Source organism: Cebus imitator, unplaced genomic scaffold (genome assembly GCF_001604975.1).
Source record: "Cebus imitator isolate Cc_AM_T3 unplaced genomic scaffold, Cebus_imitator-1.0 Scaffold187, whole genome shotgun sequence".
Lineage (NCBI taxonomy): Eukaryota > Metazoa > Chordata > Mammalia > Primates > Cebidae > Cebus > Cebus imitator.
Window position 1 is genome coordinate 564,040 of NW_016107502.1, and position 18,140 is coordinate 582,179.

The following is an 18,140-nucleotide window of genomic DNA, read 5'->3' on the forward strand; positions in this document are numbered from 1 at the left end:
GGGGGAAATGGAGACTCTGGGAGGAGGCCCTAGAGCTGCCACCAGCTCTGACAACGAGCACAGAACGCAGCGCCAAGCCCAGCTCCGGGAGTCCATGCCTGCCAGCCCCTCTGTTGGCAACCAGGAGCTGAACAAGAAGAAGCTGGAGCATCCTGCCCGAAGCACGCACAGGCTTGGGAAGGTCGCTCTCCGCCCCGTCTCACTTCCCATTTCTAAAACACAGAGGCTCTTCATTCTCCCACCTGGCTCTTCATGGGCCCACCCTGCCTTCTTCTTCCTCTTCTTCTCCTCTCTCCCACCCAAGCATGCATTGGGGTAATGTCACCATGATCCTGGTAATGATGATGACATGCCTTTGGGTCTGCAGGAGAGGGGCACTGGGCTGCTCTGGCCCGTGACTGCCCCATGACACCTGGGGTGAAGGTGGATTCCCTTAAGTATAGAAACAACACCCCGACTTTCCCCAATATTTCCAGCAGCTGTGGCTGTCCTGACCTTGCCTTGTGAACCTGGATGCAGCGGGCAGGCTGGTGGAGGTGCGTGTGGGCTGTATGCACTTGTCTCTCTGCAAAGCTAGTGAAGGAGGTAGCCTCTTCCCCTCCTCTCCTCTCCATCCCTCCCAACCTGGAGGACAGTGGGGAGTGTGACCACTGCAGCTCGCAGACTTGGTGCTGAGAGTAGTGTTAATCATCCGCGGGGCCTCTGGGTCACAGCTGAAAGGTGGCTTAGGAAGTTATTTCGTCTCCCACTAGGTTAAGCAAGTGGCTGTCACAGCCCTTCCACCCACGCAAGTGTCATGTAGTGCACCCTCTTCCCTGTCCCCACCTTATTCGTTGATGATTTTCCTGTGCGCTTTCTGGATCTTTCTGATTTGTGCTAAGGGGGAGGCCAGAAGGGAGCTGTTGGACCAGCCCAGATTTGTGCTGTAAGCAATGTCCATGTCTCCCACAGTGTACATCTCATGCGGGGGGCGGGCAGGAGGAGCTAGGCTCGCAGCAGACATACTTCTGCATGAGATGTGTGTTCCCAGGGCGCTCCCTGGAGAGGTCCAGTAAGGGTGGGGGTGTGTGGGTCAGATTCTCATCAGTGTGTGTCCACATGCACACACACGCGCACACCCCCACCTGGAATCATGCAGAGGGGTACAAGATGCTCTCGTCAATGTGTGTGCACACACACACACACACGCACCCTGAATCACAAGGAAGGCACAGGATACTGATCCACCAGATCCCTGAGTAAGCATCTGTGTCTCCCTCCTGACAGAAGACACGGAGAACGCAGCGTGGATGGCTCCAGGCAGCCGGCAGGGGGCGAGCAGAGACAAGACCGGACAACTTCCCTGCAGGTGCTGGAGCCAGCAGACAGGGTGGGGCCAGGCTCTGGGGCCCAGCTGCGTGGTGCCCCATGCTCTCTTTTGGTGGCTGCCTGGGTGTGGCACTTGGCCACACGTGGGACATTTTTAACAGGGAAGCCGTCATGCCTTCAGCTTCTTGGGGGGTTTCTGAGTCAGCACCTGGCTGTCATCAGAAAACATGAAGGAAAGGCCAGGGAGGTTCCAGGAAGTCATGCCAAAGTGATTGCTTGGTTTCCCTTTTCATGACCTGCGGATCCCAATCTTGACTGTCTTGTGAGTTTTCTGTGCTTGAAATGTTTCCATCTTTCAGTGTGAGCATGTCAGAGTGGTGGTGGGCTAGGTTCCATTTGGGGCTTGGAGCAATGGGCTGTGTGAGCTTGGGTACAGTTACATCCCCCTCTGAGCCTCCAATCCTCCCCCACCAATAGGAATACATCCCATCTATACATCGGCCCAAGGGCTTCCTCAGTGAGATTCTTTAAAAACTTAAATGATGGGAACCAAGAGCATAGCACTTAGTCCTTCCAGCATCCCCGTTTTTTGAAAGGCCGGGCAGTGGCTCCCCAGGGCCCTCAGGATAAAGCCCCCCACTGCCCCTGCCAGCCGAGCTTTGCACACACTATTCCCTCACCCAGGCTCTTTCCCCTCTCATGTCACTTCCTGTCAAGATCGTTCTGGGCTTAATCTATATCATTTCCTCCAGGAAGTCTTCCCTGACCTCCATGACTGGTTAGGGACTCCGGTGTTTGCTTTCCTAACCCCAGGGCTCCTGCTAACACAGCACCTGGGACTGTACTGTGGCTGCCATGCTCTTGTCTGTCCCCTTCCCCTGAGTGGGAGCTCTCTGGGAGAGGGGACGGCACCCTGCCTGCCACGAGGCTCCAGCACAGGGCACAGGACCTGGCGCACAGCGGCTCTGCTGCAAAGTGGACACAGAGTACATGCCCCTCAGCCTCCTCCGCAGGCCCCCAGGTGGAGAGTCCCCAGGATGCTGTGTGTGACAGGGTAGTGGAGCTGGGCTGCTATGACTTTTTTTTTTTTTTTTTTTTTTTTTTTTTTTTTTTTTTTTTTTTTTTTTAGAAGGAGTCTTGTTCTGTTCACCCAGCCTGGAGTGCAGTGGCATTGATCTCAGCTCGCTGCAACCTCTGCCTCCTGGGTTCAAGTGATCCTCCTGCCTCAGCCTCTCATGTGGCGGGGACTACAGACACCTACCCCCATGCCTGGCTAATTTTTGTATTTTTAGTAAACAGGGTTTCACCATGTTGGCCAGGCTGGTCACGAACTGGCCTCAAGTGATCTGTCCACTTCGGCCTCCCAAAATTCTGGGAATACAGGTGTGGGCCACCAAGTCCAGCTTGCTATAACATTTTTAGTAAAACATTCTCCTGCCAAAATATTCTAGAAATTAGCTTCTAAAGTTACCTCAAAGTAGAGTGCCTTCAGAATCCACCCACAAGAGGGGAAGCTGGTGTAGAGGAAGGAGGCCCGTGACCTGGGGACCTGGTCGGCTCTGCCACAGCAGCTGTGTGACCTTCAGTGGTGGCTCTGCGGTGGGTGTCCTCAGATGTATATGAATCAGATGGGTCCAGGGGTTTTCAACCCCAAATGCACACTCGATCCACCTGGGGGGCTTAAAAATACCCAAGCACAGGCCTCAGCCCAGAGCGCCTGAGCAAGAAATCTGTGGCAATGGGGCCTGAGCAATGAAAACATACGTGAGTATTTTCAAAACCTGATTCTAACATGCAGCCAGGGCCAGAGTGGGGCGGGCTCAGATGGTGTGTAAGGCCGTCTGCGGTGTAAGAGTCTATGATCCGGACACTGGTGGTCCTGTCCAGGTCTGAAACTGCCTCAAGTGTGGTGTTCCACGACTGGGGTGGGTGAGCAGCCTGGGGGAGCCAGCTGAGAGGACAGGTGCATGCCACCCAGAATGCGAAACCTCAGTATGGCGGGGCCTCTGCCTACCAAGTGCAGGGAATCCTCCCTACAGCCTCCCTGCTGGCCCCCAGCCTCTGCCCCAGCAAGCAGCCACGGAGGGCTTAATACTTTGTAAGGGCCGCTGTGGAACAATTCTAATTGTTAAAAACTTCTAGAACATGCCTCCTTGTAAATTCCACCTACTGTTCCTGTTCCATCCTCTGGAACCTCAGGAAAACTCCCCTGCACCCCCATAAACGACTGCCTTGGGCATTCCAAGACGGTGCGGATGCTGTCTGCGCCCCATCTCCTGACCTCTGCCATATCTGACTTCCAGGTTCCACGTGCCCCTTGCCACATGCAGGACCTGGTGGCACAGTGGAATCACTGGAGAGCTTTACAAACATCGATGCCCCAGGCCATTTTATTGCGTTGTGCTGGGGTGTGGCCTGGGTCTGGGGTGGTTTTAAAGCTTGCCGGGTGATCTCAATGTGCAGGTGACTCTGTGGAGGCCTGATCCCACCTAGAAGGTGGCCTGAGCTGGCACCTCCCACACCCTGGCTCTGTCCATGATTTCTGTCAATGAAGTTCCAGGTCGTGTCTCCGTGGGCAGCACCCTATTGTCTAACTCAGGTAGGTGCCCTCACTCTGTGATGGGCTTAAATGCAAAAGAAGACAAAGCTTAAATATAAGGACTTTCACTCTGCTAAAACGTTTTACCCTTTGCTTCAGCACGCTCTTCCCATCCACCAGGCTGTTTTTTCAATGCTGGCTTTGTCACTCCGCAGATCAGCCATTTCTGCAGATGTGGCAACAATTATCAGGGTTGATCAGCACGCTTCCTGGGTTTCAGCCATCACCAGGGAAAACATGGAGCGACAGGTCTCAGTCTGAAGGCCACAGCTGCTCCTGGACCCTTTCTCCAGGCCGACGTTAGCCCTCTCATTTCCCTTCTGCAGTGTGGTCCTCCAGCCAGCCATGATTTCCCCTAAGCATATAACAGCCTGGTCCACATGTCCACAAGGCAGCAAACGACGTGTTGCCAAACACCTGGCTGAAATTCTGCTCAGTTTTCAGTGTTCACAAACCATCTTGTCGTTCACAAGCCACCTGGAGTTAACACTCCAGGATGGTGCAGGACATTGATCTTAAGGCAATTGATCACAGAGGTGAGAACCTTACTGAAAAATCAGAACGTTAATCTTGGAAGTTTCCTGAAAGATGAGCTAGACAGTTTTGAAACTATTGGAAACCCTAAGGGTAGCTCAAGTCTACCGGTCTTCGAAGTACCAGGCTGGGTATGTGGGGGAGGTAGGTGCCTGGTGTCTGCCTGCTGGCGAGGATGACCACCAGCCCTTTCTCAAGCCTTTGGCCCACCTGGGACTTGGGCAGTGTAGTGCCCAGCATTGGCAGCCAGAGGGAGCTCTAACTCGAGGCTTGGCAGCTGCTGGGCTGGCTCAGTGGACCACCGAGAGAAAACAGCGCAAGGGGTTGAATGCCACCAGAAGCCATTCCACGGTGACCATGGAGGAACAGAGACAGCATGGTGGGGGTTGTGAACTGGGGATGGGGGGAAGTGTCCGCTGCCCAACGATCTGGCTTCCTCTGCATCAGACTTACACAGCAGCTCCATCCACCTGGACCTTAGGCTCAGGGCATCTGCAGGCCCACTGCCTGCCCTCCGCCTCACTGCCCTCGTCTGCAGCTGCTATGGGCTCTCGGGGCCGGAGAGGTCAGAAGAAATAGAGTGACGCAGGCTTGGTCAGCGTCCATACAGAGCAGGCCCCCTCTTCAGGGGAGTCACAGGTTTCTGGAAACGTCAGCTGAGCCTGGTGCAGCGGCACAGAGCAGCCCTGCCCCAGCTCCCAGTGGTGGCTCCTCTGGGGTTCAGCACGTAGGACAGAAGACCTGCCCTGGGGAGGCGCAGCAGAGGGGCGATGCTAACGCCTCCTGGGCTCCCTGGCCCTGCAGGTGAGTGAGGATGAAGGGGAGCAGGCTGGTCTGGCCAGGGAGCACCTGGGGCTTTTTTTTTGAGAGACAGCGTGCCTTTGCAGAGATGATATAAATGATGGTGTCACGTGTCGACATCTGCTATCTGCTCAGCAATGAGCCAAGTATTTACATGTGTGTTGCTAATTCCCACCCCAGCCACCAGATGAGGTCTTGTCAGCCCCATTTCGCAAACCAGTGACTGAGGCTCAGAGATGAAATAACTGGCCCTAGGTCACACAACTTGCAGGTGGCAGAACCAAGATGAGTGTCCCTACAAAGGCTAAGGACCCTCCTCCGAGCGTGTTAGGCTGCCCCTGGCCCCTCCAGGCCCACAGATGATGTGGGTAGCTGGCCCCATCATCTGAACGGACGCTGTGCTGGAAGGTTCTCCAAGCCAGCCAAAGGCACCATCCCCTGCGCCTCTTTCCCAAGACCTCTGTGCCAGGGTAGGGAGTTTGACAAAGCGAAGGGCCAATGCCAGGAGACCTGGGTGCCAGTTCAGGGAGGTGAGACCCTGGGTAAGATGCCTCCCTGGGTCTCAACTTTCTGATCTGTAGAGTGAGGAGAACACTACTTCTTGTCTTGCCTGGGTCTCAGTTGTTGTGTGGACACAATGAGCGGACGTATCGGAAATCCTCTGAAGTCTACAGACATCTAGATAAAGGCTTAGCAGGCTTTCCTGTGTGTCGGGCGCTGCAAGTGGGTCACAGGCATCACCTCATTCTTATTTAGACCTTGGGAGGTTGAAGAAATTATGCACATTTTGCAGATGAAGGGTTGAGTGACAGGGAAGTTAAGTAGCTCCAGGTCACACAGGAGCAGAGCCAGGACTGGACTTGGGTCTTCTGGGGCCTAAGCGCGACTCTTCCTCTTCCCTAGCCGGTGCTCACAGCCCTGGATGGGGAAGGGCTGGGCAGGACAGCAGGGCTGCTGTGCTCCTTCTAGAAGAACAGCCCACACCTGAAGGGCTCTCACCTCTGCAGATTCTAGACCTTTACTTCCTGGGTGGCAGCTGGGGGACTGACTGGGTGGAAGGGGAGAAACAGGAGCCAATGCCCTTGCCCATCCTCAGGGAGAGCGCTGCATATGTAAGGGGAATGTGTGTGCTCACACACGTACACACACATACACATACACACACACACATACACATACACATACACACACATACACACATGCATACACACACACACATACACACACACACAGAGTTGTTCTAGATTCCAAAATCCACTGATGCTCAAGTCTCTGATATCAAAGGGTGCAGCATTTGCATATAACCTCTTCACATCCTTCCGTGTTCTTTAAATCACCCCTAGATTACTTGTGATACCTAACCCACGTGCCATGTAAATAGTTGTTATGCTTATTGTTTAGGGGGTAATGACAAGGATGTTCAGTGTATCCATTTTTTTGAGTATTTTTGATCCATGGTTGGTTGAATTCAAGGATATAGAACCCATGGATATGGAGGGCTGATGGTACACACACACACACACACACACACACACACACACAAAGGAATGAGTACAGATACAGACACACTCACACATGCACAAGCATCCTAAACACACATCGTGCACACACCACCCCAACCACACAGACCCAGGAGCACGCCAACCCCTATGGACCCCCACACATCACGGCAGGCCAGCACACTCACCCCCACATGCACCCGCTAGAGGTGAACGCATGTACCCCAGCCCACAACCACACTCCTCCCATGCCCCTGTTCCTTAGGAGTTCATGTTGACCCTCAGGCACCTTCCTTCATGTTCTCTGGGAGACAGACTCAGTGTGGGGTTCAGCCTTGGTTGCAAAGGGAAGGGGAGAGAAGAAAGCAGGGCAGGGCACGGACATGCCAAGGGCCAATTATTTCAGCCCAGTTACTGGAGATCTTGGCTACTGGAGAGGGGCTCAGAGCCCTCCCACATACCTCCCTCCTAAACCCCCAACTGCAACTCACCTGCAGGCAGGCCACCCCGACGCCCACCACCCCCATGAGTAGCGGGTAGCTTGGTGAGGCAGCCTCCCTGGAAGGGAAGGGCAGATGACATGGCTTTGGCCCAGGAGCAGGCACGGGTGGGGAGGAAGGGCTGGCCGTCCCTCTGTATGTGGCAGAGGCAGAGAGTGGACCAGAGGACTCACGGGCTGGACCTGGCCTTGAATGGCTCACAGATTTCGTAAGTGGCCCCAGGGACATGCCATAGTGCCCGAGACTCTTCTGGTAGGAGCTGCTTGTCCCAGGGCTTTGTATAGCCTCTGAAGGCCTGGCACCGTGGACTTACAGCCAAGGAGCATGTGTGCTCTGCTTTTCCCATGCCCATCTGTCTGACCCGGCCCTTTTCGGGCTCCTAGAGCCAGGCTGGGGCCCTCTCCTTGTCCCCAGCTTGCACTTGTGCACTCACCTCCCCCTTGCAGATGTTGGAGGGTGGGCCGGCTGGCTGCGGAGTGCCACCACAACCTTGCAGCAGCCGTCGGGCACTGGGGTCTCGGCTCCCACCACAGCAGGTACGCACTGTGCTGCCGGTCGCTGAGCTGTTGCTTCCACAGCACTCGAACTGCAGGGGGAGGCAGAGGCTGGAGGCGAGAAGCCTGTGTGGGGTTCCAGGGCCGAGGACACAGGATTCAAATACTCAGCCAACCCCTCTTTGCTCTCCCTGTGATCTCTCCCTTCCCCTGTGTGAGCTGAGAGATGGTGGGGGCCAGCACTGCCAGCAGGACACCTATCTGCTACCTTTTGCAGCCCTCCAGTTTCTTTAAGGAGGTGATGCTGGATGTCCTGGGGATAGGCTAGGTCTACGAGGTGGGCGAGATGGATGGGGGGGAGGGTCCCCAGAGAGTGGGGCTGTGTACTGCTGCATGGCAGAACACAGGATGGTGACAAGCCACAAGGGGCAAGGGGACCCTGGCCATCCAGGAGGCAGGACACAGGGACAGGGACCAGCTTCGCCAGAGGCTCCCAGGTGAAACCACAGAGCCCCAGACCGGCAGGGGTACAAAGGGTGTCCCAGAGTCCATGGTGCAGGCAGGCCAGTGTTGGCCCGAGGGGGCGGTGTGAGTGCTGAGTGAGGACTGGGGTCGGCTGCTCCAATCCAGGGCAGGGAAGTGCCTGCCAAGATATGAAGCAATTCAGAGACAGCGGACTCGTGTCACTTCCTGCCCTTCTGAGTCAGGGCACTGAGATCTCAAGTCCCTACACAGGCCACCACAGAACACAGCAGCTGGGAGGCTGTCTGTGGTGTGGGGGTGGGGGGGGGTGGGCGGAGCTGTGTTGGTTCGTTAGTTCAGCTAGCTGGTGTGCTAGGTTTGCCACGTGCCTGGGGTGAACGAACATGAGTCAGGCACCCGCCCTGCCCTGAAGGAGAGTCGCGTTTACTGTAGTGAAGTAGACAGTGGAAACTTGTGCCTGAACCCCAGAGAAGGAAGGGGTTAGTCCTCCACAGGGCTGGACGTGGGTGCCAGGCATCCAGGCTGAACATAACGGCAGCCGACCGGGAAGGGACTGGCAAGGTGAGGACGGGGAGGCACACGGCCTTGCCCATCCCTGTGTCTCTGGCTGTGTGTGCTGGTGCTGCACGACTGCCGGGCCCCTTGCGTGTAAAATGGGGCCAGCAAAAGTACCTGCACCCTGGGTGGTTGTGAGGACTGAAAGAGACGATTTAGAAGAGAGCCTGGCGCAGCATCCACAGTTAATGAGAGAACTTCTATGATCATACTTGTGTGGATACGGGTGGTGTGACCGTGTCATTTACATCCACGGGGTGCTGCTGGAGGACCACCTGGCTCTGCAGCCACTGCTTTCCCAGGGCTCAGTCTCCCACTGTAGATGTAGGCTGGGGTTCTAACTGTTCCCGGCTGGTGTGAGGGCCTGTGTTCGTGTGCACTGGTGCCCCGTAGGTCTCCATCGGGTGACACGGCCTTTGCTCTCAGCTGCACCTTTCCTCATGCCACTCCCACCCTCTCCGCCTAAGCAAACCCTGCCCACGCCCCTCGGAGCCCTCCCCACCTCCCTGCTCTCTATTCTGAGGGTGCCCCAGCCTCGCGCTGCCTGCACGTTGCCTGCTGTGTGTCTGGCTTTCTGAGAGAGGCCGAGGGCGGGGATTCTGTCCTATTCTTGTCTCGCGCAGGTCCTCACGGGCGCAGCCCAGCGAGCGCACACTTAGTCTTGCACAGGGCTGCCCAGCAGTGTGTGCTGCACGTCCCCATCCTGGGCTAAGCCTGTGGGGTATGAGTGTGTGTGTGGGTGTGCACCTGTGTATACACGTGTGCCCCAGGCCACTATTTCAGACAAGAGACCCCGCTGCCAACTGGGAGCTGGGCCTGAGTTTTGGGGAGATGGGGTGGGACCTTCCCCGCTGAGCCATGAAGCCCCTGGATCTCCCAGCTCATGACGTCTACGTCCTCTACTTACCTGACGTTCCCCGGGCCAAGACCAAGGCCCCGGGCCCAGGGGGTGGGGGCGGGGAGTGGGGTGGCAGAGAGAGGGGGACCAGAGCAGGGGGGTAGAGCAGCCTCGGATTTTCCGACACTAACCCATTGGGATCTGGAACACGATGGAGGCAGCGTCCTGCATCTGTGCTGCCCCGCTCGGCGTTCACTCACCATCTGGGGCTCCTGAGTGCCTGGAATGTGGTTGGTGTGAGCAAGGAACTGGATTTTGTTTAATTTAACTGTAAATAGCCACATGTGGGTGGTGGCTGCCGAATTGGACAGCACAGCTCTGAGGTCCTCTGCCCGCCCCCTATGTCTGGCAGGATGGTGGGCCTCGCTGGAGGGATTTGCCACGTCTCTTCTTGGAAAGGAGACCACCTTTCTGTCCCTCAGCGCTCTGCCTGCTGGCTCACAACTGGGGCGTTCTCTCGGTGGCTTCACTGACATACCCCTGCCCGGTACCGCTCCCTCTTATGGGAACTCAGCTCCCTGCTCCCTAGGGAAGAAGGAAGGCAGTCCCAGATAGAAGCCCTGAGAGAGGCCGCCTGGCCCAGATCCTGGCAGAAGATGGAGTTCTCCTGGCACTGCCAGCTTCCTGCCCACCAGGACCCAGAACGGGAAGGCAGCAGGAGTGGGCTTGGAGGAGGGAGTCAGGGAGAAGGAGGGAAAGGAATCAGGCTTCAGCAGGCACTTCTCATGGTGGTGGGGACTTTACAGATGTGACCAAATTTAATGCTCACACACCCCAAAGACACTTCATTTTAGGGATGTGACAACTGAAGCTCAGAGAGGGTAAGTAACTTGCCTAGGGTCACACAGACAGGAAAGACGAGAGTCAGGATTTGAACCTGTGTCTTTTTGGCCTTCAAGGGCATAGGGCACAGTGTACCTCCTGCTACAGCTGGTCTATGGAGGCGGGGATCTGTGTGGCTCCAGCCTACCTGTAGTTCTCGGTCAGAGTCCAGCTCAAGCGCTGCTTCTGTTCATCACTCAGCTGAGCAGTGGTGAAGATGGCATCAGCGGGACCACGCCACCCCTGCCCAGCACCCAGGCCTGCTCCCAGGCCTCCCTGCTAACTCTAGAGCACTGTGGTCTGTGGACGGTGTGAAGACCGTCACTGGGAGACCGGGCAGCAGAAGGCCATGGAGAGGAAGTTACAGCAGCTGGGCCCTGAGTCAGGGTGCAGGTGTGATGCGCAGGTGTGATGCCAGGAGGCGGCTCGGGTAAAGGGTGGCAGCCAGAGCTGGCAGGAGGCAGGGGTGCGGCTAGACACCAGAAACTGTGAAATGTCTGCTGATCTCAATTTCCATTAAGAGGTGATATTCAAAATACTTACAATTGTTACCCTGTGAACACCATTCCAGCACTGGCTTAAACAACCAGCAAGGCTGTGCTGTCTCTACCAGCTGAATGTTACCCTGGTCATGACCTCAAACTCTCGATTCAGAGGGCAGCAGGGTGGGAGCCGATGGGACTGGTCACTGCGTCCCTGTCCAATCCAGGCAGGCAAGACCTGATCCTGACTTCACAGTCTTCCGTGGGATCCTGGCCCAGGCCTTTCTTCTTGGATGTCTCTGACAGATAGATTCATCCTCTAGACCATTCTTGAAAGGGGAGAGGGATGACGTAACTTCCCATGGGAACCCCCCTTCCCAACTCCCATGTGAAAGACAGCAGTATCAGTGGAATCTGGGAATTGCCGGAGCCGGGACCAGCAGCTGGGATCCGCATGTGTGGACGATTGCCAGGGCGGGAAACCGGGCCACCCCTGTGCCTACCTCGGCTTCCCTCATCACAGTGCATCCCCCACATTGTTATCCCCCCGCATTGCTTCATCGGTTGTCCCCCCACATTGTCTCATCGGGGCATGGACAGAGAATGGAGGAGGAGGAAATGTTCACTCGCCCTCTGGTAATACACATGGGCCAGGACTCCTGCCACCAGCTCAACCAGATGATAAGCGACAGGCAGAAATACTAGGAGCAAGGAGAGAAGAGGGTCACCACCAGGAATCAGGACACTCCCGTGACCATGTTTCCCCAAAGTGGTGGGGGTGGTAGAGATAGCTGCCAGGGACCCCCATCACCTGTGCCATCCTCCTTCTCTCACCGGCAGCTCTGGACATCCCAGCCTTGCCGGCTGATGGAAGCGAGTTCCCCACTCATCCTTTTCCTCACTGGACTGCTGGCAATTCAGTAATCCACCCACCCATCCGATATGTATAAATACCTGCTGTATGCCAGGTGCCAAGTAGCGTAAGACAACTGTTGTCCTCAAAGTTAGTAATTGGTGGGGGACAACGTGTGATTACCGTGCTGTGCTATCAGTGTAACTATGGGTTAAGCCCTAGAAATGAGAAGGCTTCCTGGAGGCAGTGTCACCTGGGGGGCGTCTCTAAGGACGAACAGGCATTTGCCAGGTGAAGAAGGAGGGAAGTGCATTCCAGGCAGAGGGGAGAGCAGGCACAAAGGCTGGAGCCTGAGGAAGGCATGGGGCATTTGTGTTCAGGGAGCAGAATGTGCCTACATGGCTAGGGTGCAGGGGCCAGGCTGGGCAGCAGCAACCAAGGCTCAGGAAGAAGCTAAGGCAGAGATGAGAAAGGTGATTCTGTGTCCTTTTCCAGCGCTGTGCCCATTTTCTGTCCTGCATGGCCCTGCAGGGATTCACAGTTCCCCTCACTGCTGCCTGGCCACCTCCAGGCTTGGGGCTGCCCTTCTGGCTTTATGGCCCTGCTGCAGCTGCTGCCTGGCTTCCCGGCCATGCACACACGCAGGGAAGGTGGGACCCTCCTCACTCCCGCCTGGCTTTCCTCCATCCGGGAGGCTTCTGCTCGACCCTGATCCTGGTGTGTTCTTGCAGCAGCCAACAGGTCTGAAATTCGTATCAGGCCCACTTAGGCTGGAGGGGACAGGGAGAGGGGGATGAAGCTGGGTAAGTACTGGCAGCCGAGGAGCACTGGGCAGGAACAAGTGAAGAGCAGAAAGGAGGAGACAAGAGAGGGAAGGACTACTGATGGAAATTGGCACTGCCCAGGGATAGCTCAGCCCCACTCATGAGCACCTCTCCCCTAGCTGCCCCCGGGGACTGCCCACCCATCTGGCCACAGCAGGGAAGTGGCCCATAGCACTGGGATGGCTGGGCTCAGGGAAGGCCCAGGCTGTGGGTGACACTTGACACTTACCCAGCAGGGAAAGGAGTGTGGGCTGGAGGGAGACAGCTGGGGGTGGGGGTCTCCTCAGGATGGACCGGAGGCTGCTGGCAGTTTTAGAGGCAAGGCCAGTGGAGAGGCCCATGGGTTTTATCCAGTCAGCTGCACTATTCGGCAAGGAGCCTGGTACGAGCAGGGAACACAAGGAGAGGGAGCGTTTCTTTGTATGGGGAAAGAGCCTTGGCCCAACAGCAAGGCTACCTTTTGCTGTTGTTCTCTTTTTTTTTTTTTTCAATGTTCAGTTTCCTTTAATGAGCCCCATCTCCCTGAAGGGCAGGCACCCTTCCTGCTGGCTCGGGATTGCCCTCCCCACCTGCCCCACTGTGGTGCTCAGGCCGGCTCCCTCCTGCTGCCCAGAACCCAGAGGCAGTGATGCCGGCCGCTCCCAGTGCCCCTCAAAGCATGAGAGGAAGAGGTGATGGAGCATCTATAACTGGACACAAAGACCCAGGCTGCTGGCAGCTGGGAGGGCTGCATCCTGGCATCTCACCACCTTCCTTCTGTTACCACCATGGGCTAGTGTCAGGCCCAGGACAGTCCTGAAGAGCGTCCCTGCCCTGGTTGCCATGCAAGACAGGGTGGGGGACAGGGAGGATGGAAAGGGAGAGACACAACCTCACCGCTTAGTTTAATGGCAGGCTAAGTTAGCACTGCCAGTGCTGCAAAGGCTGGGTCAGCGGCATCACACAGGCTACTGACCTGCTGGAGGTTTGAGGAGTGGGGGAGCTGAGTGCTGGGCAGGGGTGAGGGGTGGGGGGACAGCCTCCTGAGTGAGGGGCTTCAGTGTGTAAAGATACCCGGGAGGGGATTGAGGGGCCTGCCTGGGGCTTTGAGGGATTGAGGCTGGGTGGCCCCAGCCACTGGCTCCAGGCAGCAGCTTCAACAGTGGGAGAGCTGCAGGTATGTGACTCACCTGAGCAGGGGAGGCCTTGAGTCACGCCTCCTGCTGTGACAGCCCCAGGAAGCAGGCCAAGAGTCTCACTCCTCTGGATCCCGCCCTAAGGCTGGCTAGGGCTCCTGGGCAGTGGGCCGGGCTGTGGGCTTTAGCCTTATAACGCCACAGATGCCAACAAACCCATCTTTGCCCCGCTATCCTGCATTCACCCGGCGTTTCCTGGCTCCCTCCGTGCATCACACTCATCTCGGAGCTTCTGTGGCACACACGGGCTGTCTCCAAAGCAGAAAAGCAGCCCTTGTGTTACTGTATGAAGCTCCCTTCATGTAGGCCAGGCATCCAGCCTTCAGGCCTTTGCTCTCCCTGTCTCCGCTGCCCAGAAGGCTGCTGACTCCCTGTCCTTCAATAGCCAGCTCAGCTCAGTCATGGCTCTACTAAGCCATGCCAGGTGGCAGTGATGGCTTCTCCCTGCCATCGGATGCCTGCAGCGTGTCATCTGCTGTCTCCTGACAGCTTTGCCCCTTCTTTCCTCTGTGCCTTCCCCCTGCCTGCTGCATGACCCCTCGATTCCCATGTAGGTCTTCACTAGATGAACGATGCAACTTTCCCCACTGCCCTGGATCAGTTGCTTCTGTTTCGGGTGTTACCACTGTCCCCCATGGAATGACTGTGAGCTTCTGGGGACCGCACCTTCAGTTTCCCCTGGCTCCTCCACAGTGCCTGGTGTGGTGCTGGACCTAGAGGCGTGCTTGGTGAATGTCCCTGATGAAGATGTGGTTGTGCACTTTCTTACAAAGCACAGCTGGAAGACAGCAGGAAGAGGCGGGAGCAAGCCAGTCCTGTGTTGTGGAAGGAGTTTTGTCTTTTTCTGATCTGAGAGTACCACAGAGCAGTTACCTTAGTTACATTTATACCAGTGGTTCTCAACCCGGGTGGATTTGGTCCTCGGGGGGCATTGGACTTTTGCTGTTGTCGTTACTGGGGGAAGGAGTTCTACCACTGGGTAGAGGCCAGGGATGCTGCTGAGCACCCTACAGCATACAGGGCAGTCCCCCACAGCAAAGAATGATCAGGCTGCAAATGTCGGTAATGCTGAGGTTGAGAAACCCTGGGTCACACATTGGCAGGTTCTCAGGCTGATGCTGGAACTTGCTTTGCTTTTGTGCCCCTGTACACTACAGGAAGCACAAACAGAAGATCTGAGGAATGTCACCTACCTCTTGAGGAGCCAGGAAGAGAACAGGAACAGAAGCATGCGCAGCCTTGTGCTTTGCGCCTGCCGGGGAGAGCAGCTCTGCAGCAGGAGGCTGCTCACCTGGACACAGGAAGGCTGAGGGAAGCCCGTACTGCTTCAGCTCACATCCCCACGTGACCTGAAGGCTGGAGAGGGAATTCCAGGAGTCGAGGTACATCCTATCTGGTCCCAAGATCTCGAAGTGTTCCCTGGGGACAGCCTGTTTTCTGAAGCAGCTGTGGAGTCCTCCAGCTTCCTTAGTGAGCTGGAGAGGGGGATGGTTTGCTGCCACGATTCCGTAAGAGGTTGGCTCTAGGAAGCATGAAGGCTCCAGAGACAGCTTTTGCCTCCTTTAAGTTTGATTTGATGTTGTTTTTTGAATTATTAAACAAAAGTCAGTAAGAAATTCTTAGGTGCCCTGTAATTCAGAGGAGTTCTATTTCCACACAGTTAGTATCACTGGCCCCGTGCTGTCCTCCTTCTCCTAGCTCACCACACCAAGGAGGGCCCATGCTGCACGAGCAGAGCCCAGAATTCTTTTCAGAGACCCCCAGAATTTCTGCCAATGGCTTAGGAGGCAATACCCCAACTCAGGGTACGCTGGCCTTGCTTCTCAAACCTAGTAGACTAACAGAGGGGCATGCAGTGTTTCCAGAGCGGGAGCAGCAGAAAGCATCCCTTTCTTTTTTCAAAAGAAAAAAAACGCACCCTTCCTTGGCAGAGTCGATGCCTTGCTCATGGGAGCAGCCCAGGAGCATGGAGCAGAGGCTGGCACACAGTGGTGCACCCTGACGGTGACAGCCAACATGTATGAACGCTCCCAGTTGCCAGCCCCCTTGCAAGCACATTGCGTGATCTCTCCCATCCACCCTCAGAGATGAGTACTAGCATTACTCATCACATTGCCACGTGGGCATGAGCGTCAGCCTCATTTTCTAGATGAGGACACATGCGTGGAGAAGCTAGGTAGCTTGCCTGAGGTCACACAGCAAGTCTATGGCCGGGTGAGGCATGGAACCCAGGAATTCTGGCTGCCGAGCCTGTGCGCAGACCTGCTACATGATACTTTCCCCACTAAACGGCAGCTGTGCGGAGGGATGGATGGGTGAGCACTGGGCTGACTTAGTGGGGATTCAGCACTTTAGGGCTGGTATGGTTCAGGTGGATGCAGGGGTGTTAGGTGCTCCCCCAAGGGACAGGGTGTCAGGAGAGGTGAGGAATGAGTGGGTGTAGGTGGAGAAAAAAAGGGGAACCCCAGGCACACGAGCATCCCTCACTGCCCTTCACTCAGCCCCTTGCCAACTGTCCAGGGCGCCAGCCTTCTGTGTTCCCCTTGTATAGGACACAACCTTTAGGGCCATCCATGGTGGCCTTGTGGGCTGAGCTTCAGCATCCTCGCCCGCAGATGGGGTAGGCCAGTGATGCTCCAGGCAGCACCCCCTGCAGGCTGCCCTCCTCCTTGCCAGCAGTAGTGGAGCATCTCCTGCCTGCTCCTCCACCCCCGTGGCTTGTCCTGGGTTCACGGCCATGGGCTCTAATGCGGGCCTACCCCTCCACTCTTCACTTTTCTTAGCCCAGCCTGCTCTGATCTCAGAAGCTAGTCACTATCTCTGCAGCCTGTGAAGTATTCCCTGTGTGTGCACAGAGCTTCGCACAGCAAAGCCTCCAGCCTCCCTCCCTTTGCTCTCTCTGGCTGTTCCTCCTGCCTGGAATTCCCCAATTTGGCTCCATCTGTGTTCCGTTATTGGCTGCTCCACCACCAACATTCAGCTCAGGCGTGGCCTCTGCAAAGCCTTGGGCCAGAAGCTTCTGACCCATGACCTGTGAGCTCATTGCTAGCATCCTTGTTTTGGAACATCCTTCTGGCTCCAGGCCTCTCTGCTTGTCTTGCTCCCTGGCGCTGTGCACCCTCGGATCCCTGCTTGCCCTCCTGGCTCTCACCTGTACCTTGTTCTGCCTTCACGGACCCTGTGTGCCAGGGCGTGAACTGAACCTGCCCAGTGAACTCCAGTCCACCTCCAGCTCCACTCTGGTTTTTGTGACTGGTCTGTCCCTTACAGACTCAGGGCTGCATGGTCCTTCTTTTTTTTTTTTTTGGAGATAGAGTCTCACTCTGTCGCCAGGCTCTAGGCTGGAGTGCAGCAATGCAATCTCAGCTCACTACAACCTCTGCCTGCTGGGTTCAAGCAATTCTTCTGCCTCAGCCTCCGAGTGGCCGGGACTACAGGCATGTGCCACCACGCCCAGCTAATTTTTGTATTTTTTTAGTAGAAGTGGAGTTTCACCATGTTGGCCAGGATGGTCTCGATCTCTTGACCTCGTGATCCATCCACCTTGGCCTCCCAAAGTGCTGGGATTACAGGGCATGCATGGTCCTTCTAGAAGCGAATGGTCTGGTTTGATGGAAATGGGTAATGAGAATCCCAAGGAAAGCTCTTCTAGCATCTGTCTTCCAGAAGAACGATCCCATTTCAGGCTCAAAATGCAGAGGGAACCAGTGTGTTAAGCACAGAACAGGACCCACACGTTAATTCCCACTCCCTCCCTGTAGCATAGTGGGTTTTTTTCCATTAATTCTTTAACAGAACAGCTGAAACTAGAAGCAAAGTTGGATACTTTCTAAAACCATAGATCAAAGGTGAAGTTGGAACAGCATAGCATTTTCTGAATCAAACCAATACTTTCTTTAATGAGAGGCTTTGCAGATATTTCTCATGGTGACATTAAGATGACTAACAAGAAATGGAGTCTTTGGAGAGACTTATGCCACGTGGGGGCAAGCTGAGCCCCAGACAAGGGTTTCTGGGGCAGATGCACTGAGGCATGAGAGGCAGGGCAACTGAGCCTCAGCGGGTGCCATCCTTGAGGTAAGTTTGAAGAACTTCGTAAAACCGGAATTTCAGAATTTCTCCATTGGACTGATTCTGCCACGAAGAAGGGAGCTTTGTGGAAGCAACCCTCTTTGTCTCTCCGGCCACCCTCAATGATTAGAGAGAGACAGTGTTTGCAAAGCTTCCTGCAAGAGAGAGCCTGATGGGGGAGGCTCGGTGTCCAGGCAGGTCGCGACGGGGTGGAGGGGCTAGCCTGTTCTCAGAACAGTGTG

General features: G+C 55.8%; 1 pseudogene; it reads right to left on the reverse strand.

Moving 5' to 3' along the window:
• Positions 1-6,260: 6,260 nt before the first annotated feature.
• The window catches only part of LOC119473806, a 36,011-nt pseudogene continuing 24,131 nt past the window's right edge, over positions 6,261-18,140 (reverse strand).